This window comes from Heptranchias perlo, chromosome 35 (assembly GCF_035084215.1).
Source record: "Heptranchias perlo isolate sHepPer1 chromosome 35, sHepPer1.hap1, whole genome shotgun sequence".
NCBI classification, from domain to species: domain Eukaryota; kingdom Metazoa; phylum Chordata; class Chondrichthyes; order Hexanchiformes; family Hexanchidae; genus Heptranchias; species Heptranchias perlo.
Window position 1 is genome coordinate 7,956,069 of NC_090359.1, and position 26,350 is coordinate 7,982,418.

Consider the following 26,350-nt stretch of genomic DNA (forward strand, 5'->3'; position numbering starts at 1 on the left):
TCATTGAGTTGGGGCGTATGAGGATGACGCAGAGGCTTTTACTAAGGACTGACGTTCGGTTTCAGAGAGGGGAAGATCAGAGGGAAGAATGAAAATACGACAAAGAGATTGGAGGGAGGGATGGGGTCAGAGGAAAGTGAAGGGGAAGAAGAATCGGGAGGGGTGTGAATCGCATGTTCGTCGGAATAGACTGGAGGAGTGGAGAGAAAATAGAGACGGAATAGGAAGAAATTGGTTCCGTGGGACAAGAACAGGGTGAGACAATGGATCTACCAGGCCAGTCCTGTTTGTAGATCTTAGGAAGGAGGTAGAACTGGGCTGTGCAGGGTTTGGGGACTGTGAGGTTGGAGGCCGTGGGTGGAAGATCTCCAGAGGAGATGAGGACAGTGACGGTCTGGGAAACTATGGCTTGATGTTCGGTGGTGGGATCACGGTCCAGGGGAAGGTAAGAGGAGGTATCAGAGAGTTGGCGTTCAGCCTCCGCAAGGGAGAGGTCTGTTCGCCTCGTAACGATAACAGCGACACCCTTGTCAGCAGGTTTAATGACAATGTCAGGGTTGGACCTGAGAGAACGGAATGCTGCAAGTTCAGAGGGAAGTAGATCATAGTGAGTGAGGGGAGCAGAGAAATTGAGACTGCCGATGTATTGCCGGCAGTTCCCAATGATAAGATCAAGTGAGGGGAAGAGGATAGAGGGAGGGGTCCAGGTGCACCGAGAATTCTGGAGATGGGAGCAAGGGTCCGCTGTGCGGAGGGAAGACTCCTGGCCAAAGAAATGGGCGCGGATGTGAAGGCCACCGAAGAAGAGCTCAGCATAATATCTTGATCGAAACTCATTGAGGTGGGGGCGTATGAGGATGACGCAGAGGCATTTACTGAGGACTGACGTTCAGTTTCAGAGAGGGGAAGATCAGATGGAAGAATGAAAATACGACAATGAGATTGGAGGGAGGGATGGGGTCAGAGGAAAGTGAAGGGGAAGAAGAATCAGGAGGGGTGTGAATCGCATGTTTCAACAGAACTATTAAGATCAAGGCGGAACACTTCCGATCTGACTGCGCCGCGCCAACTTGCCAAATGTGCACCTCTCAACCGCCATTCACAGCTCTGTCGCGCTGCCCGTCGCTCACGCAACTCAACTGCTGAAAGAAAAAAGCGAAAAAGCATCAAAACAAAAACCAGTTCTTCAGTTACCATCACCTGGATCACAAGATTCGACAAGTAAAATTCGTAAAGAATCGGGTGGCTGTCTTTCCCGAGGCCAATCCTGCTTTCGTCGTGTTTGTCTGTCGAGCGGTCACGCAGATCGAAATGTATCGACCGGTTTCATGGCGCAAATGAACATTGGTGCGAATCGCACATCTGCCCAAAAGAAACAGCGGTCGTCGCAGAGCAAAATTAAAAACGTGAGACCATGAAAGTGAATGTTAGAGTCGGTAATGTGTCGGAAAGCTTCCATGAAATGGAAGGAAGAAAGAAAAGGAGGCCTATTGACTGTGGAAGGAAGAAAAAGTGGGGACAACAGGGGAGTTTGAACTGTGGAGCATCAAGTCCAGGCATGTGAGAGTGCTGGATTTGAAGGAATGGATCGGTTTTCGCCAGCAAAAAAAAATATTTTTTCTTGTGAAAAAGATTGATTTCTGGCTGCATTATATCAGTGTATGGAGCAGAGAACAGAAGAGGGAAACGAAACTATAGCACAGCTCGTATTCAAACCGAACTGACTGCGACCACAACGCAGAGGATGGACCAGAATACGATCAAGGCGACGCGCATCAGGTGGGGCAGTCATGCCCGAACAACAGCAATGTCGCGCCCGGTGCTGCTTGGAAAAGAAGGATGTTTGGTGATGAGGAAAAAATAGCAAGCACTTTACACGCTGGCATTCGAACCAACGCCCCCGAAGAGACTGGAGCCTTAATCCAGCGCCTGAGACCGCTCGGCCACGCTACCACCTGTCAAAGCTCTGCCTTCAGAATCTGATATCTGGTGATTGAAATGTGGTTTTCTTGCATTTTGACCATTGAGTCGAGGATTTTCCATTGAACGAATCAAATAAATGGGCTTTCTGAGCAATATTCATGCCACGAGGTGGCCGAGTGTTTGAGGTGATGGATTTTTAATCCATTGTGCTCTGCACGCATGGTTTTGAATCTCATCCGCGCCATTATTGCATTTACCGTTTGATGCGTCGTTTCCTTCCTGAAATTCAACCAGAAGTCTTGGGCCTCGCTCCAATCCGAAGCCACGGTGGATGAATTTTGCATTGCTCGCTGATCTCTGCTCAAATCAGCAAGGAAAAATTGGTGCACGGAGGTGTTGCGAGTGTAAGATGTGAATAAAGTGAAGGATCAAGAAAGTGCACAATGACGCCCCGGTAAAGCGAGTATCTGTGCACAGATAATACCTGACCTGCTGAGTGTTGCCAGCAGTTTCTGGATTTATTTTTGAGCTTTCACGATCGCCCTTTTCCTGACAACTTGAAACTTTACTCAAGGGCGCAGCTTCAAGCACAACTTTCTTGAGCTCTCCTCACACACAACATCGCTCTTTACTTTCCCACACACTCGCTTTAAAATCTGGCTTATCCGCACACAGCTTCCTGCGCCACGAAAATTTGAAACACATTTCGCTCTTGGCCTGCAATCGCTCCTTTTTCGCCACAGGCGCTCTTTACATTTATCCTCTACTCGATTCAATCCCATGTTTAAACAGAACTATTAAGATCAAGGCGGAACACTTCCGATCTTCCTGGGCCGCTCCAACTTGCCAAATGTGCACCTCTCAACCGCCACTCGCAGATCTGTAGCGCTGCCCGTCGGTCACGCAACTCAACTGCTGAAGGAAAAAATCCAAAAAGCAGCAAAACAAAATCCAGTTCTTCAGTTACCATCACCTGGATCACAAGATTCGACAAGTAAAATTCGTGAACAATCGGGCGGCTGTCTTTCCAGAGGCCAGCCCTGCTTTCATCGTGTTTGTCTGTCGAGCGGTCACGCAGATCGAAATGTGTCGACTGGTTTCAAGGCGCAAATGAACATTGGTGCAAATCGGACATCTGCCCAATCGAAACAGTGGTCGCAGCAGAACAAACTTAAAGGCGTGAGATCATGAAAGTGAATGCTGGAGTCGGCAATGCCGCAGGAAAGTTTCTATGAAGTGGAAGGAAGAAAGGAAAGGCGGCAGATTGGCTGTTGGAAGGAAGAAAAAGTGGGGAAAACAGGCCGGTTTGAACTGTGGAGCATCAAGTACAGGCATGTGAGAGTGCTCGATTTGAAGGAATGGTTAGGTTTTTGCCAGCAACAAAAAATATTTCTTTTTTGTGCAAAAGATTGATTTCTTGCTGCATTCTATTAGTGTATGTGGTAGAGAACAAGAGAGGTCATCGAAACTATACTGCAGCTCGGATTCAAACCGAACAAACTGCGACCTCAACGCAGAGCATGGACGAGGATACGATCAAGGCGAAACGCATCAGGTGGGGCAGTCATGCCCGAACAACAGCAATGTCGCGCCCGGTGCTGCTTGGAAAAGAAGGATGTTTGGTGATGAGGAAAAAATAGCACGTTGGCAGCGGTGGGATTTGAACCCACGCCCCAGAAGAGACTGGAGCCTTAATCCAGCGCCTTAGACGGCTCGGCCACGCTACCACCTGTCAAAGCTCTGCCTTCAGAATCTGATATCTGGTGATTGAAATGTGGTTTTCTTGCATTTTGACCTTTGAGTCGAGGATTTTCCATTGAACGAATCAAATGAATGGGCTTTCTGAGCAATATTCATGCGACGAGGTGGCCGAGTGTTTGAGGTGATGGATTCCTAATCCATTGTGCTCTGCACGCATGGTTTTGTATCTCATCCGCGCCATTATTGCATTTACCGTTTGATGTGTCGGTTCCTTCCTGAAATTCAACCGTATGTCTTGGGCCTCGCTCCAATCCGAAGCCTCGGTGGATGAATTTTGCATTGCTCGCTGATCTCTGCTCAAATCAGCAAGGAAAAATTGGTGCACGGAAGTGTTGCGAGTGTAAGATGTGAATAACGTGAAGGATCAAGAAAGTGCACAATGACGCCCCGGTAAAGCGAGTATCTGTCCACAGATAATAACTGACCTGCTGAGTGTTGCCAGCAGTTTCTGGATTTATTTTTGAGCTTTCACTATAGCCGTTTTCCTGACAACTTGAAACTTTACTCAAGGGCGCAGCTTCAAGCACAACTTTCTTGAGCTCTACTCACACACAACATCGCTCTTTACTTTCCCACACACTCGCTTTAAAATCTGACTTATCCGCACACAGCTTCCTGCGCCACGAAAATTTGAAACACCTATCGCTCTTGGCCTGCAATCGCTCCTTTTTCGCCACAGGCGCTCTTTACATTTATCCTCTACTCGATTCAATCCCATGTTTAAACAGAACTATTTAGATCAAGGCGGAATACTTCCGATCTTCCTGGGCCGCCCCAACTTGCCAAATGTGCACCTCTCAACCGCCACTCGCAGCTCTGTAGCGCTGCCCGTCGGTCACGCAACTCAACTGCTGAAAGAAAAAATCCAAAAAGCATCAAAACAAAATCCAGTTCTTCAGTTACCATCACCTGGATCACAAGATTCGACAAGTAAAATTCGTGAACAATCGGGCGGCTGTCTTTCCAGAGGCCAGCCCTGCTTTCATCGTGTTTGTCTGTCGAGCGGTCACGCAGATCGAAATGTGTCGACTGTTTTCAAGGCGCAAATGAACATTGGTGCGAATCGGACATCTGCCCAATAGAAACAGTGCTCACAGCAGAACAAATTTAAACGCGTGAGATCATGAAAGTGAATGCTGGAGTCGGCAATGCCGCAGGATAGTTTCCATGAAGTGAAAGGAAGAAAGGAAAGGCGGCATATTGGCTGTGGAAGGAAGAAAAAGTGGGGAAAACAGGCCAGTTTGAACTGTGGAGCATCAAGTACAGGCATGTGAGAGTGCTGGATTTGAAGGAATGGTTAGGTTTTTGCCAGCAACAAAAAATATTTCTTTTTTGTGCAAAAGATTGATTTCTTGCTGCATTCTATTAGTGTATGTGGTAGAGAACAAAAGAGGTAATCGAAACTATACTGCAGCTCGTATTCAAACCGAACAAACTGCAACCTCAACGCAGAGAATGGACGAGGAGACGATCAAGGCGAAGCGCATCAGGTGGGGCAGTCATGCCCGAACAACAGCAATGATGCTTGGAAAAGAAGGTTGTTTGGTGATGAGGAAAAAATAGCAAGCACTTTACACGCTGGCAGCGGTGGGATTCGAACCCACGCCCCCGAAGAGACTGGAGCCTTAATCCAGCGCCTTAGACCGCTCGGCCACACTACCACCTGTCAAAGTTGTGCCTTCAGAATCTGATATCTGGTGATTGAAATGTGGTTTTCTTGCATTTTGACCTTTGAGTCGAGGATTTTCCATTGAACGAATCAAATAAATGGGCTTTCTGAGCAATATTCATGCGACGAGGTGGCCGAGTGTTTGAGGTGATGGATACCTAATCCATTGAGCTCTGCACGCATGGTTTTGTATCTCATCCGCGCCATTGTTGCATTTACCGTTTGATGTGTCGGTTCCTTCCTGAAATTCAACCAGAAGTCTTGGGCCTCGCTCCAATCCGAAGCCACGGTGGATGAATTTTGCATTGCTCGCTGAACTCTGCTCAAATCAGCAAGGTCCTGATTGGTGCACGGAGGTGTTGCGAGTGTGAGATGTGAATAACGCGAAGTATCAAGAAAGTGCACAATGACGCCCAGGTCAAGCGAGTATCTGTCCACAGATAATACCTGACCTGCTGAGTGTTGCCAGCAGTTTCTGGATTTATTTTTGAGCTTTCACGATAGCCCTTTTCCTGACAACTTGAAACTTTACTCAAGGGCGCAGCTTCAAGCACAACTTTCTTGAGCTCTACTCACACACATCATCGCTCTTTACTTTCCGACACACTCGCTTTAAAATCTGGCTTATCCGCACACAGCTTCCTGCGCCACGAAAATTTGAAACACCTTTCGCTCTTGGCCTGCAATCGCTCCTTTTTCGCCACAGGCGCTCTTTTCATTTATCCTCTACTCGATTCAATCCCATGTTTAAACAGAACTATTAAGATCAAGGCGGAACACTTCCGATCTTCCTGGGCCGACCCAACTTGCCAAATGTGCACCGCTCAACCGCCACTCGCAGCTCTGTAGCGCTGCCCGTCGGTCACGCAACTCAACTGCTGAAAGAAAAAATCCAAAAAGCATCAAAACAAAATCCAGTTCTTCAGTTACCACCACCTGGATCACAAGATTCGGCAAGTAAAATTCGTGAACAATCGGGCGGCTGTCTTTCCAGAGGCCAGCCCTGCTTTCATCGTGTTTGTCTGTCGAGCGGTCACGCAGATCGAAATGTATCGATTGGTTTCAAGGCGCAAATGAACATTGGTGCGAATCGGACATCTGCCCAATAGAAACAGTGGTCGCAGCAGAACAAACTTAAAGGCGTGAGATCATGAAAGTGAATGCTGGAGTCGGCAATGCCGCAGGAAAGTTTCCATGAAGTGGAAGGAAGAAAGGAAAGGCGCCATATTGGCTGTGGAAGGAAGAAAAAAGTGGGGAAAACAGGCCAGTTTGAACTGTGGAGCATCAAGTACAGGCATGTGAGAGTGCTGGATTTGAAGGAATAGTTAGGTTTTTGCCAGCAACAAAAATATTTCTTTTTTGTGCAAAAGATTGATTTCTTGCTGCATTCTATTAGTGTATGTGGTAGAGAACAAAAGATGTAATCGAAACTATACTGTAGCTCGTATTCAAACCGAACAAACTGCGACCTCAACGCAGAGCATGGACGAGGATACGATCAAGGCGAAGCGCATCAGGTGGGGCAGTCATGCCCGAAGAACCGCAATGTCGCGCCCGGTGCTGCTTGGAAAAGAAGGATGTTTGGTGATGAGGAAAAAATAGCAAGGACTTTACACGCTGTCAGCGGTGGGATTCGAACCCCCGCCCCCGAAGAGACTAGAGCCTTAATCCAGCGCCTTTGTCAGCTCAGCCACGCTCCCACCTGTCAAAGCTCCGCCTTCACAATCTGATATCTGGTGTTTGAAATGTGGTTTTCTTGCATTTTGACCTTTGAGTCGAGGATTTTCCATTGAACGAATCAAATAAATGGGCTTTCTGAGCAATATTCATGCGACGAGGTGGCCGAGTGTTTGAGGTGATGGATTCCTAATCCATTGTGCTCTGCACGCATGGTTTTGTATCTCATTCGCGCCATTATTGCATTTACCGTTTGATGCGTCGCTTCCTTCCTGAAATTCAACCAGATGTCTTGGGCCTCGCTCCAATCCGAAGCCACGGTGGATGAATTTTGCATTGCTCGCTGATCTCTGCTCAAATCAGCAAGGAAAAATTGGTGCACGGAGGTGTTGCGAGTGTAAGATGTGAATAACGTGAAGGATCAAGAAAGAGCACAATTACGCCCCGGTAAAGCGAGTATCTGTCCACAGATAATACCTGACCTGCTGAGTGTTGCCAGCAGTTTCTGGATTTATTTTTGAGCTTTCACTATAGCCGTTTTCCTGACAACTTGAAACTTTACTCAAGGGCGCAGCTTCAAGCACAACTTTCTTGAGCTCTACTCACACACAACATCGCTCTTTACTTTCCGACACACTCGCTTTAAAATCTGGCTTATCCGCACACAGCTTCCTGCGCCACGAAAATTTGAAACACCTATCGCTCTTGGCCTGCAATCGCTCCTTTTTCGCCACAGGCGCTCTTTACATTTATCCTCTACTCGATTCAATCCCATGTTTAAACAGAACTATTAAGATCAAGGCGGAATACTTCCGATCTTCCTGGGCCGCCCCAACTTGCCAAATGTGCACCTCTCAACCGCCACTCGCAGCTCTGTAGCGCTGCCCGTCGGTCACGCAACTCAACTGCTGAAAGAAAAAATCCAAAAAGCATCAAAACAAAATCCAGTTCTTCAGTTACCATCACCTGGATCACAAGATTCGACAAGTAAAATTCGTGAACAATCGGGCGGCTGTCTTTCCAGAGGCCAGCCCTGCTTTCATCGTGTTTGTCTGTCGAGCGGTCACGCAGATCGAAATGTGTCGACTGGTTTCAAGGCGCAAATGAACATTGGTGCGAATCGGACATCTGCCCAATAGAAACAGTGGTCACAGCAGAACAAATTTAAACGCGTGAGATCATGAAAGTGAATGCTGGAGTCGGCAATGCCGCAGGATAGTTTCCATGAAGTGGAAGGAAGAAAGGAAAGGCGGCATATTGGCTGTGGAAGGAAGTAAAAGTTGGGAAAACAGGCCAGTTTGAACTGTGGAGCATCAAGTACAGGCATGTGAGAGGGCTGGATTTGAAGGAATGGTTCGGTTTTTGCCAGCAACAAAAAATATTTCTTTTTTGTGCAAAAGATTGATTTCTTGCTGCATTCTATTAGTGTATGTGATAGAGAACAAAAGAGGTAATCGAAACTATACTGCAGCTCGTATTCAAACCGAACAAACTGCGACCTCAACGCAGAGCATGGACGAGGATACGATCAAGGCGAAGCGCATCAGGTGGGGCAGTCATGCCCGAACAACAGCAATGTCGCGCCCGGTGCTGCTTGGAAAAGAAGGATGTTTGGTGATGAGGAAAAAATAGCAAGCACTTTACACGTTGGCAGCGGTGGGATTCGAACCCACGCCCCCGAAGAGACTGGAGCCTTAATCCAGCGCCTTAGACCGCTCGGCCACGCTACCACGTGTCAAAGCTCTGCCTTCAGAATCTGATATCTGGTGATTGAAATGTGGTTTTCTTGCATTTTGACCTTTGAGTCGAGGATTTTCCATTGAACGAATCAAATAAATGGACTTTCTGAGCAATATTCATGCGACGAGGTGGCCGAGTGTTTGAGGTGATGGATTCCTAATCCATTGTGCTCTGCACGCATGGTTTTGTATCTCATTCGCGCCATTATTGCATTTACCGTTTGATGCGTCGCTTCCTTCCTGAAATTCAACCAGATGTCTTGGGCCTCGCTCCAATCCGAAGCCACGGTGGATGAATTTTGCATTGCTCGCTGATCTCTGCTCAAATCAGCAAGGAAAAATTGGTGCACGGAGGTGTTGCGAGTGTAAGATGTGAATAACGTGAAGGATCAAGAAAGTGCACAATTACGCCCCGGTAAAGCGAGTATCTGTCCACAGATAATACCTGACCTGCTGAGTGTTGCCAGCAGTTTCTGGATTTATTTTTGAGCTTTCACTATAGCCGTTTTCCTGACAACTTGAAACTTTACTCAAGGGCGCAGCTTCAAGCACAACTTTCTTGAGCTCTACTCACACACAACATCGCTCTTTACTTTCCGACACACTCGCTTTAAAATCTGGCTTATCCGCACACAGCTTCCTGCGCCACGAAAATTTGAAACACCTTTCGCTCTTGGCCTGCAATCGCTCCTTTTTCGCCACAGGCGCTCTTTACATTTATCGTCTACTCGATTCAATCCCCTGTTTAAACAGAACTATTAAGATCAAGGCGGAATACTTCCGATCTTCCTGGGCCGCCCCAACTTGCCAAATGTGCACCTCTCAACCGCCACTCGCAGCTCTGTAGCGCTGCCCGTCGGTCACGCAACTCAACTGCTGAAAGAAAAAATCCAAAAAGCATCAAAACAAAATCCAGTTCTTCAGTTACCATCACCTGGATCACAAGATTCGACAAGTAAAATTCGTGAACAATCGGGCGGCTGTCTTTCCAGAGGCCAGCCCTGCTTTCATCGTGTTTGTCTGTCGAGCGGTCACGCAGATCGAAATGTGTCGACTGGTTTCAAGGCGCAAATGAACATTGGTGCGAATCGGACATCTGCCCAATAGAAACAGTGGTCACAGCAGAACAAATTTAAACGCGTGAGATCATGAAAGTGAATGCTGGAGTCGGCAATGCCGCAGGATAGTTTCCATGAAGTGGAAGGAAGAAAGGAAAGGCGGCATATTGGCTGTGGAAGGAAGAAAAAGTTGGGAAAACAGGCCAGTTTGAACTGTGGAGCATCAAGTACAGGCATGAGAGAGTGCTGGATTTGAAGGAATGGTTCGGTTTTTGCCAGCAACAAAAAATATTTCTTTTTTGTGCAAAAGATTGATTTCTTGCTGCATTCTATTAGTGTATGTGGTAGAGAACAAAAGAGGTAATCGAAACTATACTGTAGCTCGTATTCAAACCGAACAAACTGCGACCTCAACGCAGAGCATGGACGAGGATACGATCAAGGCGAAGCGCATCAGGTGGGGCAGTCATGCCCGAACAACAGCAATGTCGCGCCCGGTGCTGCTTGGAAAAGAAGGATGTTTGGTGATGAGGAAAAAATAGCAAGCACTTTACACGTTGGCAGCGGTGGGATTCGAACCCACGACCCCGAAGAGACTGGAGCCTTAATCCAGCGCCTTAGACCGCTCGGCCACGCTACCACGTGTCAAAGCTCTGCCTTCAGAATCTGATATCTGGTGATTGAAATGTGGTTTTCTTGCATTTTGACCTTTGAGTCGAGGATTTTCCATTGAACGAATCAAATAAATGGACTTTCTGAGCAATATTCATGCGACGAGGTGGCCGAGTGTTTGAGGTGATGGATTCCTAATCCATTGTGCTCTGCACGCATGGTTTTGTATCTCATTCGCGCCATTATTGCATTTACCGTTTGATGCGTCGCTTCCTTCCTGAAATTCAACCAGATGTCTTGGGCCTCGCTCCAATCCGAAGCCACGGTGGATGAATTTTGCATTGCTCGCTGATCTCTGCTCAAATCAGCAAGGAAAAATTGGTGCACGGAGGTGTTGCGAGTGTAAGATGTGAATAACGTGAAGGATCAAGAAAGTGCACAATTACGCCCCGGTAAAGCGAGTATCTGTCCACAGATAATACCTGACCTGCTGAGTGTTGCCAGCAGTTTCTGGATTTATTTTTGAGCTTTCACTATAGCCGTTTTCCTGACAACTTGAAACTTTACTCAAGGGCGCAGCTTCAAGCACAACTTTCTTGAGCTCTACTCACACACAACATCGCTCTTTACTTTCCGACACACTCGCTTTAAAATCTGGCTTATCCGCACACAGCTTCCTGCGCCACGAAAATTTGAAACACCTTTCGCTCTTGGCCTGCAATCGCTCCTTTTTCGCCACAGGCGCTCTTTACATTTATCGTCTACTCGATTCAATCCCCTGTTTAAACAGAACTATTAAGATCAAGGCGGAATACTTCCGATCTTCCTGGGCCGCCCCAACTTGCCAAATGTGCACCTCTCAACCGCCACTCGCAGCTCTGTAGCGCTGCCCGTCGGTCACGCAACTCAACTGCTGAAAGAAAAAATCCAAAAAGCATCAAAACAAAATCCAGTTCTTCAGTTACCATCACCTGGATCACAAGATTCGACAAGTAAAATTCGTGAACAATCGGGCGGCTGTCTTTCCAGAGGCCAGCCCTGCTTTCATCGTGTTTGTCTGTCGAGCGGTCACGCAGATCGAAATGTGTCGACTGGTTTCAAGGCGCAAATGAACATTGGTGCGAATCGGACATCTGCCCAATAGAAACAGTGGTCACAGCAGAACAAATTTAAACGCGTGAGATCATGAAAGTGAATGCTGGAGTCGGCAATGCCGCAGGATAGTTTCCATGAAGTGGAAGGAAGAAAGGAAAGGCGGCATATTGGCTGTGGAAGGAAGAAAAAGTTGGGAAAACAGGCCAGTTTGAACTGTGGAGCATCAAGTACAGGCATGTGAGAGTGCTGGATTTGAAGGAATGGTTCGGTTTTTGCCAGCAACAAAAAATATTTCTTTTTTGTGCAAAAGATTGATTTCTTGCTGCATTCTATTAGTGTATGTGGTAGAGAACAAAAGAGGTAATCGAAACTATACTGCAGCTCGTATTCAAACCGAACAAACTGCGACCTCAACGCAGAGCATGGACGAGGATACGATCAAGGCGAAGCGCATCAGGTGGGGCAGTCATGCCCGAACAACAGCAATGTCGCGCCCGGTGCTGCTTGGAAAAGAAGGATGTTTGGTGATGAGGAAAAAATAGCAAGCACTTTACACGTTGGCAGCGGTGGGATTCGAACCCACGCCCCCGAAGAGACTGGAGCCTTAATCCAGCGCCTTAGACCGCTCGGCCACGCTACCACGTGTCAAAGCTCTGCCTTCAGAATCTGATATCTGGTGATTGAAATGTGGTTTTCTTGCATTTTGACCTTTGAGTCGAGGATTTTCCATTGAACGAATCAAATAAATGGACTTTCTGAGCAATATTCATGCGACGAGGTGGCCGAGTGTTTGAGGTGATGGATTCCTAATCCATTGTGCTCTGCACGCATGGTTTTGTATCTCATTCGCGCCATTATTGCATTTACCGTTTGATGCGTCGCTTCCTTCCTGAAATTCAACCAGATGTCTTGGGCCTCGCTCCAATCCGAAGCCACGGTGGATGAATTTTGCATTGCTCGCTGATCTCTGCTCAAATCAGCAAGGAAAAATTGGTGCACGGAGGTGTTGCGAGTGTAAGATGTGAATAACGTGAAGGATCAAGAAAGTGCACAATTACGCCCCGGTAAAGCGAGTATCTGTCCACAGATAATACCTGACCTGCTGAGTGTTGCCAGCAGTTTCTGGATTTATTTTTGAGCTTTCACTATAGCCGTTTTCCTGACAACTTGAAACTTTACTCAAGGGCGCAGCTTCAAGCACAACTTTCTTGAGCTCTACTCACACACAACATCGCTCTTTACTTTCCGACACACTCGCTTTAAAATCTGGCTTATCCGCACACAGCTTCCTGCGCCACGAAAATTTGAAACACCTTTCGCTCTTGGCCTGCAATCGCTCCTTTTTCGCCACAGGCGCTCTTTACATTTATCGTCTACTCGATTCAATCCCCTGTTTAAACAGAACTATTAAGATCAAGGCGGAATACTTCCGATCTTCCTGGGCCGCCCCAACTTGCCAAATGTGCACCTCTCAACCGCCACTCGCAGCTCTGTAGCGCTGCCCGTCGGTCACGCAACTCAACTGCTGAAAGAAAAAATCCAAAAAGCATCAAAACAAAATCCAGTTCTTCAGTTACCATCACCTGGATCACAAGATTCGACAAGTAAAATTCGTGAACAATCGGGCGGCTGTCTTTCCAGAGGCCAGCCCTGCTTTCATCGTGTTTGTCTGTCGAGCGGTCACGCAGATCGAAATGTGTCGACTGGTTTCAAGGCGCAAATGAACATTGGTGCGAATCGGACATCTGCCCAATAGAAACAGTGGTCACAGCAGAACAAATTTAAACGCGTGAGATCATGAAAGTGAATGCTGGAGTCGGCAATGCCGCAGGATAGTTTCCATGAAGTGGAAGGAAGAAAGGAAAGGCGGCATATTGGCTGTGGAAGGAAGAAAAAGTTGGGAAAACAGGCCAGTTTGAACTGTGGAGCATCAAGTACAGGCATGTGAGAGTGTTGGATTTGAAGGAATGGTTCGGTTTTTGCCAGCAACAAAAAATATTTCTTTTTTGTGCAAAAGATTGATTTCTTGCTGCATTCTATTAGTGTATGTGGTAGAGAACAAAAGAGGTAATCGAAACTATACTGTAGCTCGTATTCAAACCGAACAAACTGCGACCTCAACGCAGAGCATGGACGAGGATACGATCAAGGCGAAGCGCATCAGGTGGGGCAGTCATGCCCGAACAACAGCAATGTCGCGCCCGGTGCTGCTTGGAAAAGAAGGATGTTTGGTGATGAGGAAAAAATAGCAAGCACTTTACTCGTTGGCAGCGGTGGGATTCGAACCCACGCCCCCGAAGAGACTGGAGCCTTAATCCAGCGCCTTAGACCGCTCGGCCACGCTACCACGTGGCAAAGCTCTGCCTTCAGAATCTGATATCTGGTGATTGAAATGTGGTTTTCTTGCATTTTGACCTTTGAGTCGAGGATTTTCCATTGAACGAATCAAATAAATGGACTTTCTGAGCAATATTCATGCGACGAGGTGGCCGAGTGTTTGAGGTGATGGATTCCTAATCCATTGTGCTCTGCACGCATGGTTTTGTATCTCATTCGCGCCATTATTGCATTTACCGTTTGATGCGTCGCTTCCTTCCTGAAATTCAACCAGATGTCTTGGGCCTCGCTCCAATCCGAAGCCACGGTGGATGAATTTTGCATTGCTCGCTGATCTCTGCTGAAATCAGCAAGGAAAAATTGGTGCACGGAGGTGTTGCGAGTGTAAGATGTGAATAACGTGAAGGATCAAGAAAGTGCACAATTACGCCCCGGTAAAGCGAGTATCTGTCCACAGATAATACCTGACCTGCTGAGTGTTGCCAGCAGTTTCTGGATTTATTTTTGAGCTTTCACTATAGCCGTTTTCCTGACAACTTGAAACTTTACTCAAGGGCGCAGCTTCAAGCACAACTTTCTTGAGCTCTACTCACACACAACATCGCTCTTTACTTTCCGACAGACTCGCTTTAAAATCTGGCTTATCCGCACACAGCTTCCTGCGCCACGAAAATTTGAAACACCTTTCGCTCTTGGCCTGCAATCGCTCCTTTTTCGCCACAGGCGCTCTTTACATTTATCGTCTACTCGATTCAATCCCCTGTTTAAACAGAACTATTAAGATCAAGGCGGAATACTTCCGATCTTCCTGGGCCGCCCCAACTTGCCAAATGTGCACCTCTCAACCGCCACTCGCAGCTCTGTAGCGCTGCCCGTCGGTCACGCAACTCAACTGCTGAAAGAAAAAATCCAAAAAGCATCAAAACAAAATCCAGTTCTTCAGTTACCATCACCTGGATCACAAGATTCGACAAGTAAAATTCGTGAACAATCGGGCGGCTGTCTTTCCAGAGGCCAGCCCTGCTTTCATCGTGTTTGTCTGTCGAGCGGTCACGCAGATCGAAATGTGTCGACTGGTTTCAAGGCGCAAATGAACATTGGTGCGAATCGGACATCTGCCCAATAGAAACAGTGGTCACAGCAGAACAAATTTAAACGCGTGAGATCATGAAAGTGAATGCTGGAGTCGGCAATGCCGCAGGATAGTTTCCATGAAGTGGAAGGAAGAAAGAAAGGAAAGGCGGCATATTGGCTGTGGAAGGAAGAAAAAGTTGGGAAAACAGGCCAGTTTGAACTGTGGAGCATCAAGTACAGGCATGTGAGAGTGTTGGATTTGAAGGAATGGTTCGGTTTTTGCCAGCAACAAAAAATATTTATTTTTTGTGCAAAAGATTGATTTCTTGCAGCATTCTGTTAGTGTATGTGGTAGAGAACAAAAGAGGTAATCGAAACTATACTGTAGCTCGTATTCAAACCGAACAAACTGCGACCTCAACGCAGAGCATGGACGAGGATACGATCAAGGCGAAGCGCATCAGGTGGGGCAGTCATGCCCGAACAACAGCAATGTCGCGCCCGGTGCTGCTTGGAAAAGAAGGATGTTTGGTGATGAGGAAAAAATAGCAAGCACTTTACACGTTGGCAGCGGTGGGATTCGAACCCTCGCCCCCGAAGAGACTGGAGCCTTAATCCAGCGCCTTAGACCGCTCGGCCACGCTACCACGTGTCAAAGCTCTGCCTTCAGAATCTGATATCTGGTGATTGAAATGTGGTTTTCTTGCATTTTGACCTTTGAGTCGAGGATTTTCCATTGAACGAATCAAATAAATGGACTTTCTGAGCAATATTCATGCGACGAGGTGGCCGAGTGTTTGAGGTGATGGATTCCTAATCCATTGTGCTCTGCACGCATGGTTTTGTATCTCATTCGCGCCATTATTGCATTTACCGTTTGATGCGTCGCTTCCTTCCTGAAATTCAACCAGATGTCTTGGGCCTCGCTCCAATCCGAAGCCACGGTGGATGAATTTTGCATTGCTCGCTGATCTCTGCTCAAATCAGCAAGGAAAAATTGGTGCACGGAGGTGTTGCGAGTGTAAGATGTGAATAACGTGAAGGATCAAGAAAGTGCACAATTACGCCCCGGTAAAGCGAGTATCTGTCCACAGATAATACCTGACCTGCTGAGTGTTGCCAGCAGTTTCTGGATTTATTTTTGAGCTTTCACTATAGCCGTTTTCCTGACAACTTGAAACTTTACTCAAGGGCGCAGCTTCAAGCACAACTTTCTTGAGCTCTACTCACACACAACATCGCTCTTTACTTTCCGACACACTCGCTTTAAAATCTGGCTTATCCGCACACAGCTTCCTGCGCCACGAAAATTTGAAACACCTTTCGCTCTTGGCCTGCAATCGCTCCTTTTTCGCCACAGGCGCTCTTTACATTTATCCTCTACTCGATTCAATCCCATGTTTAAACAGAACTATTAAGATCAAGGCGGAATACTTCCGATCTTCCTGGGCCGCCCCAACTTGCCAAATGTGCACCTCTCAACCGCCACTCGCAGCTCTGTAGCGCTGCCCGTCGGTCACGCAACTCAACTGCTGAAAGAAAAAATCCAAAAAGCATCAAAACAAAATCCAGTTCTTCAGTTACCATCACCTGGATCACAAGATTCGACAAGTAAAATTCGTGAACAATCGGGCGGCTGTCTTTCCAGAGGCCAGCCCTGCTTTCATCGTGTTTGTCTGTCGAGCGGTCACGCAGATCGAAATGTGTCGACTGGTTTCAAGGCGCAAATGAACATTGGTGCGAATCGGACATCTGCCCAATAGAAACAGTGGTCACAGCAGAACAAATTTAAACGCGTGAGATCATGAAAGTGAATGCTGGAGTCGGCAATGCCGCAGGATAGTTTCCATGAAGTGGAAGGAAGAAAGGAAAGGCGGCATATTGGCTGTGGAAGGAAGAAAAAGTTGGGAAAACAGGCCAGTTTGAACTGTGGAGCATCAAGTACAGGCATGTGAGAGTGCTGGATTTGAAGGAATGGTTCGGTTTTTGCCAGCAACAAAAAATATTTCTTTTTTGTGCAAAAGATTGATTTCTTGCTGCATTCTATTAGTGTATGTGATAGAGAACAAAAGAGGTAATCGAAACTATACTGTAGCTCGTATTCAAACCGAACAAACTGCGACCTCAACGCAGAGCATGGACGAGGATACGATCAAGGCGAAGCGCATCAGGTGGGGCAGTCATGCCCGAACAACAGCAATGTCGCGCCCGGTGCTGCTTGGAAAAGAAGGATGTTTGGTGATGAGGAAAAATAGCAAGCACTTTACACGTTGGCAGCGGTGGGATTCGAACCCACGCCCCCGAAGAGACTGGAGCCTTAATCCTGCGCCTTAGACCGCTCGGCCACGCTACCACGTGTCAAAGCTCTGCCTTCAGAATCTGATATCTGGTGATTGAAATGTGGTTTTCTTGCATTTTGACCTTTGAGTCGAGGATTTTCCATTGAACGAATCAAATAAATGGACTTTCTGAGCAATATTCATGCGACGAGGTGGCCGAGTGTTTGAGGTGATGGATTCCTAATCCATTGTGCTCTGCACGCATGGTTTTGTATCTCATTCGCGCCATTATTGCATTTACCGTTTGATGCGTCGCTTCCTTCCTGAAATTCAACCAGATGTCTTGGGCCTCGCTCCAATCCGAAGCCACGGTGGATGAATTTTGCATTGCTCGCTGATCTCTGCTCAAATCAGCAAGGAAAAATTGGTGCACGGAGGTGTTGCGAGTGTAAGATGTGAATAACGTGAAGGATCAAGAAAGTGCACAATTACGCCCCGGTAAAGCGAGTATCTGTCCACAGATAATACCTGACCTGCTGAGTGTTGCCAGCAGTTTCTGGATTTATTTTTGAGCTTTCACTATAGCCGTTTTCCTGACAACTTGAAACTTTACTCAAGGGCGCAGCTTCAAGCACAACTTTCTTGAGCTCTACTCACACACAACATCGCTCTTTACTTTCCGACACACTCGCTTTAAAATCTGGCTTATCCGCACACAGCTTCCTGCGCCACGAAAATTTGAAACACCTTTCGCTCTTGGCCTGCAATCGCTCCTTTTTCGCCACAGGCGCTCTTTACATTTATCCTCTACTCGATTCAATCCCATGTTTAAACAGAACTATTAAGATCAAGGCGGAATACTTCCGATCTTCCTGGGCCGCCCCAACTTGCCAAATGTGCACCTCTCAACCGCCACTCGCAGCTCTGTAGCGCTGCCCGTCGGTCACGCAAATCAACTGCTGAAAGAAAAAATCCAAAAAGCATCAAAACAAAATCCAGTTCTTCAGTTACCATCACCTGGATCACAAGATTCGACAAGTAAAATTCGTGAACAATCGGGCGGCTGTCTTTCCAGAGGCCAGCCCTGCTTTCATCGTGTTTGTCTGTCGAGCGGTCACGCAGATCGAAATGTGTCGACTGGTTTCAAGGCGCAAATGAACATTGGTGCGAATCGGACATCTGCCCAATAGAAACAGTGGTCACAGCAGAACAAATTTAAACGCGTGAGATCATGAAAGTGAATGCTGGAGTCGGCAATGCCGCAGGATAGTTTCCATGAAGTGGAAGGAAGAAAGGAAAGGCGGCATATTGGCTGTGGAAGGAAGAAAAAGTTGGGAAAACAGGCCAGTTTGAACTGTGGAGCATCAAGTACAGGCATGTGAGAGTGCTGGATTTGAAGGAATGGTTCGGTTTTTGCCAGCAACAAAAAATATTTCTTTTTTGTGCAAAAGATTGATTTCATGCTGCATTCTATTAGTGTATGTGGTAGAGAACAAAAGAGGTAATCGAAACTATACTGTAGCTCGTATTCAAACCGAACAAACTGCGACCTCAACGCAGAGCATGGACGAGGATACGAACAAGGCGAAGCGCATCAGGTGGGGCAGTCATGCCCGAACAACAGCAATGTCGCGCCCGGTGCTGCTTGGAAAAGAAGGATGTTTGGTGATGAGGAAAAAATAGCAAGCACTTTACACGCTGGCAGCGGTGGGATTCGAACCCACGCACCCGAAGAGACTGGAGCCTTAATCCAGCGCCTTAGACCGCTCGGCCACGCTACCACGTGTCAAAGCTCTGCCTTCAGAATCTGATATCTGGTGATTGAAATGTGGTTTTCTTGCATTTTGACCTTTGAGTCGAGGATTTTCCATTGAACGAATCAAATAAATGGACTTTCTGAGCAATATTCATGCGACGAGGTGGCCGAGTGTTTGAGGTGATGGATTCCTAATCCATTGTGCTCTGCACGCATGGTTTTGTATCTCATTCGCGCCATTATTGCATTTACCGTTTGATGCGTCGCTTCCTTCCTGAAATTCAACCAGATGTCTTGGGCCTCGCTCCAATCCGAAGCCACGGTGGATGAATTTTGCATTGCTCGCTGATCTCTGCTCAAATCAGCAAGGAAAAATTGGTGCACGGAGGTGTTGCGAGTGTAAGATGTGAATAACGTGAAGGATCAAGAAAGTGCACAATTACGCCCCGGTAAAGCGAGTATCTGTCCACAGATAATACCTGACCTGCTGAGTGTTGCCAGCAGTTTCTGGATTTATTTTTGAGCTTTCACTATAGCCGTTTTCCTGACAACTTGAAACTTTACTCAAGGGCGCAGCTTCAAGCACAACTTTCTTGAGCTCTACTCACACACAACATCGCTCTTTACTTTCCGACACACTCGCTTTAAAATCTGGCTTATCCGCACACAGCTTCCTGCGCCACGAAAATTTGAAACACCTTTCGCTCTTGGCCTGCAATCGCTCCTTTTTCGCCACAGGCGCTCTTTACATTTATCCTCTACTCGATTCAATCCCATGTTTAAACAGAACTATTAAGATCAAGGCGGAATACTTCCGATCTTCCTGGGCCGCCCCAACTTGCCAAATGTGCACCTCTCAACCGCCACTCGCAGCTCTGTAGCGCTGCCCGTCGGTCACGCAACTCAACTGCTGAAAGAAAAAATCCAAAAAGCATCAAAACAAAATCCAGTTCTTCAGTTACCATCACCTGGATCACAAGATTCGACAAGTAAAATTCGTGAACAATCGGGCGGCTGTCTTTCCAGAGGCCAGCCCTGCTTTCATCGTGTTTGTCTGTCGAGCGGTCACGCAGATCGAAATGTGTCGACTGGTTTCAAGGCGCAAATGAACATTGGTGCGAATCGGACATCTGCCCAATAGAAACAGTGGTCACAGCAGAACAAATTTAAACGCGTGAGATCATGAAAGTGAATGCTGGAGTCGGCAATGCCGCAGGATAGTTTCCATGAAGTGGAAGGAAGAAAGGAAAGGCGGCATATTGGCTGTGGAAGGAAGAAAAAGTTGGGAAAACAGGCCAGTTTGAACTGTGGAGCATCAAGTACAGGCATGTGAGAGTGCTGGATTTGAAGGAATGGTTCGGTTTTTGCCAGCAACAAAAAATATTTCTTTTTTGTGCAAAAGATTGATTTCTTGCTGCATTCTATTAGTGTATGTGATAGAGAACAAAAGAGGTAATCGAAACTATACTGTAGCTCGTATTCAAACCGAACAAACTGCGACCTCAACGCAGAGCATGGACGAGGATACGATCAAGGCGAAGCGCATCAGGTGGGGCAGTCATGCCCGAACAACAGCAATGTCGCGCCCGGTGCTGCTTGGAAAAGAAGGATGTTTGGTGATGAGGAAAAAATAGCAAGCACTTTACACGTTGGCAGCGGTGGAATTCGAACCCTCGCCCCCGAAGAGACTGGAGCCTTAATCCAGCGCCTTAGACCGCTCGGCCACGCTACCACGTGTCAAAGCTCTGCCTTCAGAATCTGATATCTGGTGATTGAAATGTGGTTTTCTTGCATTTTGACCTTTGAGTCGAGGATTTTCCATTGAACGAATCAAATAAATGGACTTTCTGAGCAATATTCATGCGACGAGGTGGCCGAGTGTTTGAGGTGATGGATTCCTAATCCATTGTGCTCTGCACGCATGGTTTTGTATCTCATTCGCGCCATTATTGCATTTACCGTTTGATGCGTCGCTTCCTTCCTGAAATTCAACCAGATGTCTTGGGCCTCGCTCCAATCCGAAGCCACGGTGGATGAATTTTGCATTGCTCGCTGATCTCTGCTCAAATCAGCAAGGAAAAATTGGTGCACGGAGGTGTTGCGAGTGTAAGATGTGAATAACGTGAAGGATCAAGAAAGTGCACAATTACGCCCCGGTAAAGCGAGTATCTGTCCACAGATAATACCTGACCTGCTGAGTGTTGCCAGCAGTTTCTGGATTTATTTTTGAGCTTTCACTATAGCCGTTTTCCTGACAACTTGAAACTTTACTCAAGGGCGCAGCTTCAAGCACAACTTTCTTGAGCTCTACTCACACACAACATCGCTCTTTACTTTCCGACACACTCGCTTTAAAATCTGGCTTATCCGCACACAGCTTCCTGCGCCACGAAAATTTGAAACACCTTTCGCTCTTGGCCTGCAATCGCTCCTTTTTCGCCACAGGCGCTCTTTACATTTATCCTCTACTCGATTCAATCCCATGTTTAAACAGAACTATTAAGATCAAGGCGGAATACTTCCGATCTTCCTGGGCCGCCCCAACTTGCCAAATGTGCACCTCTCAACCGCCACTCGCAGCTCTGTAGCGCTGCCCGTCGGTCACGCAACTCAACTGCTGAAAGAAAAAATCCAAAAAGCATCAAAACAAAATCCAGTTCTTCAGTTACCATCACCTGGATCACAAGATTCGACAAGTAAAATTCGTGAACAATCGGGCGGCTGTCTTTCCAGAGGCCAGCCCTGCTTTCATCGTGTTTGTCTGTCGAGCGGTCACGCAGATCGAAATGTGTCGACTGGTTTCAAGGCGCAAATGAACATTGGTGCGAATCGGACATCTGCCCAATAGAAACAGTGGTCACAGCAGAACAAATTTAAACGCGTGAGATCATGAAAGTGAATGCTGGAGTCGGCAATGCCGCAGGATAGTTTCCATGAAGTGGAAGGAAGAAAGGAAAGGCGGCATATTGGCTGTGGAAGGAAGAAAAAGTTGGGAAAACAGGCCAGTTTGAACTGTGGAGCATCAAGTACAGGCATGTGAGAGTGCTGGATTTGAAGGAATGGTTCGGTTTTTGCCAGCAACAAAAAATATTTCTTTTTTGTGCAAAAGATTGATTTCTTGCTGCATTCTATTAGTGTATGTGATAGAGAACAAAAGAGGTAATCGAAACTATACTGTAGCTCGTATTCAAACCGAACAAACTGCGACCTCAACGCAGAGCATGGACGAGGATACGATCAAGGCGAAGCGCATCAGGTGGGGCAGTCATGCCCGAACAACAGCAATGTCGCGCCCGGTGCTGCTTGGAAAAGAAGGATGTTTGGTGATGAGGAAAAAATAGCAAGCACTTTACACGTTGGCAGCGGTGGGATTCGAACCCACGCCCCCGAAGAGACTGGAGCCTTAATCCAGCGCCTTAGACCGCTCGGCCACGCTACCACGTGTCAAAGCTCTGCCTTCAGAATCTGATATCTGGTGATTGAAATGTGGTTTTCTTGCATTTTGACCTTTGAGTCGAGGATTTTCCATTGAACGAATCAAATAAATGGACTTTCTGAGCAATATTCATGCGACGAGGTGGCCGAGTGTTTGAGGTGATGGATTCCTAATCCATTGTGCTCTGCACGCATGGTTTTGTATCTCATTCGCGCCATTATTGCATTTACCGTTTGATGCGTCGCTTCCTTCCTGAAATTCAACCAGATGTCTTGGGCCTCGCTCCAATCCGAAGCCACGGTGGATGAATTTTGCATTGCTCGCTGATCTCTGCTCAAATCAGCAAGGAAAAATTGGTGCACGGAGGTGTTGCGAGTGTAAGATGTGAATAACGTGAAGGATCAAGAAAGTGCACAATTACGCCCCGGTAAAGCGAGTATCTGTCCACAGATAATACCTGACCTGCTGAGTGTTGCCAGCAGTTTCTGGATTTATTTTTGAGCTTTCACTATAGCCGTTTTCCTGACAACTTGAAACTTTACTCAAGGGCGCAGCTTCAAGCACAACTTTCTTGAGCTCTACTCACACACAACATCGCTCTTTACTTTCCGACACACTCGCTTTAAAATCTGGCTTATCCGCACACAGCTTCCTGCGCCACGAAAATTTGAAACACCTTTCGCTCTTGGCCTGCAATCGCTCCTTTTTCGCCACAGGCGCTCTTTACATTTATCGTCTACTCGATTCAATCCCCTGTTTAAACAGAACTATTAAGATCAAGGCGGAATACTTCCGATCTTCCTGGGCCGCCCCAACTTGCCAAATGTGCACCTCTCAACCGCCACTCGCAGCTCTGTAGCGCTGCCCGTCGGTCACGCAACTCAACTGCTGAAAGAAAAAATCCAAAAAGCATCAAAACAAAATCCAGTTCTTCAGTTACCATCACCTGGATCACAAGATTCGACAAGTAAAATTCGTGAACAATCGGGCGGCTGTCTTTCCAGAGGCCAGCCCTGCTTTCATCGTGTTTGTCTGTCGAGCGGTCACGCAGATCGAAATGTGTCGACTGGTTTCAAGGCGCAAATGAACATTGGTGCGAATCGGACATCTGCCCAATAGAAACAGTGGTCACAGCAGAACAAATTTAAACGCGTGAGATCATGAAAGTGAATGCTGGAGTCGGCAATGCCGCAGGATAGTTTCCATGAAGTGGAAGGAAGAAAGGAAAGGCGGCATATTGGCTGTGGAAGGAAGAAAAAGTTGGGAAAACAGGCCAGTTTGAACTGTGGAGCATCAAGTACAGGCATGTGAGAGTGCTGGATTTGAAGGAATGGTTCGGTTTTTGCCAGCAACAAAAAATATTTCTTTTTTGTGCAAAAGATTGATTTCTTGCTGCATTCTATTAGTGTATGTGATAGAGAACAAAAGAGGTAATCGAAACTATACTGTAGCTCGTATTCAAACCGAACAAACTGCGACCTCAACGCAGAGCATGGACGAGGATACGATCAAGGCGAAGCGCATCAGGTGGGGCAGTCATGCCCGAACAACAGCAATGTCGCGCCCGGTGCTGCTTGGAAAAGAAGGATGTTTGGTGATGAGGAAAAAATAGCAAGCACTTTACACGTTGGCAGCGGTGGGATTCGAACCCACGCCCCCGAAGAGACTGGAGCCTTAATCCAGCGCCTTAGACCGCTCGGCCACGCTACCACGTGTCAAAGCTCTGCCTTCAGAATCTGATATCTGGTGATTGAAATGTGGTTTTCTTGCATTTTGACCTTTGAGTCGAGGATTTTCCATTGAACGAATCAAATAAATGGACTTTCTGAGCAATATTCATGCGACGAGGTGGCCGAGTGTTTGAGGTGATGGATTCCTAATCCATTGTGCTCTGCACGCATGGTTTTGTATCTCATTCGCGCCATTATTGCATTTACCGTTTGATGCGTCGCTTCCTTCCTGAAATTCAACCAGATGTCTTGGGCCTCGCTCCAATCCGAAGCCACGGTGGATGAATTTTGCATTGCTCGCTGATCTCTGCTCAAATCAGCAAGGAAAAATTGGTGCACGGAGGTGTTGCGAGTGTAAGATGTGAATAACGTGAAGGATCAAGAAAGTGCACAATTACGCCCCGGTAAAGCGAGTATCTGTCCACAGATAATACCTGACCTGCTGAGTGTTGCCAGCAGTTTCTGGATTTATTTTTGAGCTTTCACTATAGCCGTTTTCCTGACAACTTGAAACTTTACTCAAGGGCGCAGCTTCAAGCACAACTTTCTTGAGCTCTACTCACACACAACATCGCTCTTTACTTTCCGACACACTCGCTTTAAAATCTGGCTTATCCGCACACAGCTTCCTGCGCCACGAAAATTTGAAACACCTTTCGCTCTTGGCCTGCAATCGCTCCTTTTTCGCCACAGGCGCTCTTTACATTTATCGTCTACTCGATTCAATCCCCTGTTTAAACAGAACTATTAAGATCAAGGCGGAATACTTCCGATCTTCCTGGGCCGCCCCAACTTGCCAAATGTGCACCTCTCAACCGCCACTCGCAGCTCTGTAGCGCTGCCCGTCGGTCACGCAACTCAACTGCTGAAAGAAAAAATCCAAAAAGCATCAAAACAAAATCCAGTTCTTCAGTTACCATCACCTGGATCACAAGATTCGACAAGTAAAATTCGTGAACAATCGGGCGGCTGTCTTTCCAGAGGCCAGCCCTGCTTTCATCGTGTTTGTCTGTCGAGCGGTCACGCAGATCGAAATGTGTCGACTGGTTTCAAGGCGCAAATGAACATTGGTGCGAATCGGACATCTGCCCAATAGAAACAGTGGTCACAGCAGAACAAATTTAAACGCGTGAGATCATGAAAGTGAATGCTGGAGTCGGCAATGCCGCAGGATAGTTTCCATGAAGTGGAAGGAAGAAAGGAAAGGCGGCATATTGGCTGTGGAAGGAAGAAAAAGTTGGGAAAACAGGCCAGTTTGAACTGTGGAGCATCAAGTACAGGCATGTGAGAGTGTTGGATTTGAAGGAATGGTTCGGTTTTTGCCAGCAACAAAAAATATTTATTTTTTGTGCAAAAGATTGATTTCTTGCAGCATTCTGTTAGTGTATGTGGTAGAGAACAAAAGAGGTAATCGAAACTATACTGTAGCTCGTATTCAAACCGAACAAACTGCGACCTCAACGCAGAGCATGGACGAGGATACGATCAAGGCGAAGCGCATCAGGTGGGGCAGTCATGCCCGAACAACAGCAATGTCGCGCCCGGTGCTGCTTGGAAAAGAAGGATGTTTGGTGATGAGGAAAAAATAGCAAGCACTTTACACGTTGGCAGCGGTGGAATTCGAACCCTCGCCCCCGAAGAGACTGGAGCCTTAATCCAGCGCCTTAGACCGCTCGGCCACGCTACCACGTGTCAAAGCTCTGCCTTCAGAATCTGATATCTGGTGATTGAAATGTGGTTTTCTTGCATTTTGACCTTTGAGTCGAGGATTTTCCATTGAACGAATCAAATAAATGGACTTTCTGAGCAATATTCATGCGACGAGGTGGCCGAGTGTTTGAGGTGATGGATTCCTAATCCATTGTGCTCTGCATGCATGGTTTTGTATCTCATTCGCGCCATTATTGCATTTACCGTTTGATGCGTCGCTTCCTTCCTGAAATTCAACCAGATGTCTTGGGCCTCGCTCCAATCCGAAGCCACGGTGGATGAATTTTGCATTGCTCGCTGATCTCTGCTCAAATCAGCAAGGAAAAATTGGTGCACGGAGGTGTTGCGAGTGTAAGATGTGAATAACGTGAAGGATCAAGAAAGTGCACAATTACGCCCCGGTAAAGCGAGTATCTGTCCACAGATAATACCTGACCTGCTGAGTGTTGCCAGCAGTTTCTGGATTTATTTTTGAGCTTTCACTATAGCCGTTT

The 26,350-nt window shown here is 47.0% G+C and overlaps 13 non-coding genes across 13 annotated transcripts; all 13 read right to left on the bottom strand.

Moving 5' to 3' along the window:
- Window positions 1-3,568: 3,568 nt before the first annotated feature.
- Window positions 3,569-3,650, bottom strand: trnal-aag (transfer RNA leucine (anticodon AAG)). Its single transcript has one exon. It is a non-coding gene; the product is annotated as a tRNA-Leu (tRNA).
- A 1,613-nt stretch (window positions 3,651-5,263) lies between these two features.
- On the bottom strand, window positions 5,264-5,345 carry trnal-aag (transfer RNA leucine (anticodon AAG)). The gene has a single exon. It is a non-coding gene; the product is annotated as a tRNA-Leu (tRNA).
- A 3,333-nt stretch (window positions 5,346-8,678) lies between these two features.
- Window positions 8,679-8,760, bottom strand: trnal-aag (transfer RNA leucine (anticodon AAG)). Its single transcript has one exon. It is a non-coding gene; the product is annotated as a tRNA-Leu (tRNA).
- Window positions 8,761-10,385: 1,625 nt separating this feature from the next.
- trnal-aag (transfer RNA leucine (anticodon AAG)) lies at window positions 10,386-10,467 on the bottom strand. The gene has a single exon. It is a non-coding gene; the product is annotated as a tRNA-Leu (tRNA).
- Window positions 10,468-12,092: 1,625 nt separating this feature from the next.
- On the bottom strand, window positions 12,093-12,174 carry trnal-aag (transfer RNA leucine (anticodon AAG)). Its single transcript has one exon. It is a non-coding gene; the product is annotated as a tRNA-Leu (tRNA).
- Window positions 12,175-13,799: 1,625 nt separating this feature from the next.
- Window positions 13,800-13,881, bottom strand: trnal-aag (transfer RNA leucine (anticodon AAG)). Its single transcript has one exon. It is a non-coding gene; the product is annotated as a tRNA-Leu (tRNA).
- Window positions 13,882-15,510: 1,629 nt separating this feature from the next.
- On the bottom strand, window positions 15,511-15,592 carry trnal-aag (transfer RNA leucine (anticodon AAG)). The gene has a single exon. It is a non-coding gene; the product is annotated as a tRNA-Leu (tRNA).
- Window positions 15,593-17,216: 1,624 nt separating this feature from the next.
- Window positions 17,217-17,298, bottom strand: trnal-aag (transfer RNA leucine (anticodon AAG)). Its single transcript has one exon. It is a non-coding gene; the product is annotated as a tRNA-Leu (tRNA).
- Window positions 17,299-18,923: 1,625 nt separating this feature from the next.
- Window positions 18,924-19,005, bottom strand: trnal-aag (transfer RNA leucine (anticodon AAG)). Its single transcript has one exon. It is a non-coding gene; the product is annotated as a tRNA-Leu (tRNA).
- Window positions 19,006-20,630: 1,625 nt separating this feature from the next.
- Window positions 20,631-20,712, bottom strand: trnal-aag (transfer RNA leucine (anticodon AAG)). Its single transcript has one exon. It is a non-coding gene; the product is annotated as a tRNA-Leu (tRNA).
- Window positions 20,713-22,337: 1,625 nt separating this feature from the next.
- Window positions 22,338-22,419, bottom strand: trnal-aag (transfer RNA leucine (anticodon AAG)). The gene has a single exon. It is a non-coding gene; the product is annotated as a tRNA-Leu (tRNA).
- Window positions 22,420-24,044: 1,625 nt separating this feature from the next.
- trnal-aag (transfer RNA leucine (anticodon AAG)) lies at window positions 24,045-24,126 on the bottom strand. Its single transcript has one exon. It is a non-coding gene; the product is annotated as a tRNA-Leu (tRNA).
- A 1,625-nt stretch (window positions 24,127-25,751) lies between these two features.
- Window positions 25,752-25,833, bottom strand: trnal-aag (transfer RNA leucine (anticodon AAG)). The gene has a single exon. It is a non-coding gene; the product is annotated as a tRNA-Leu (tRNA).
- Between the last annotated feature and the right edge of the window lie 517 nt (window positions 25,834-26,350).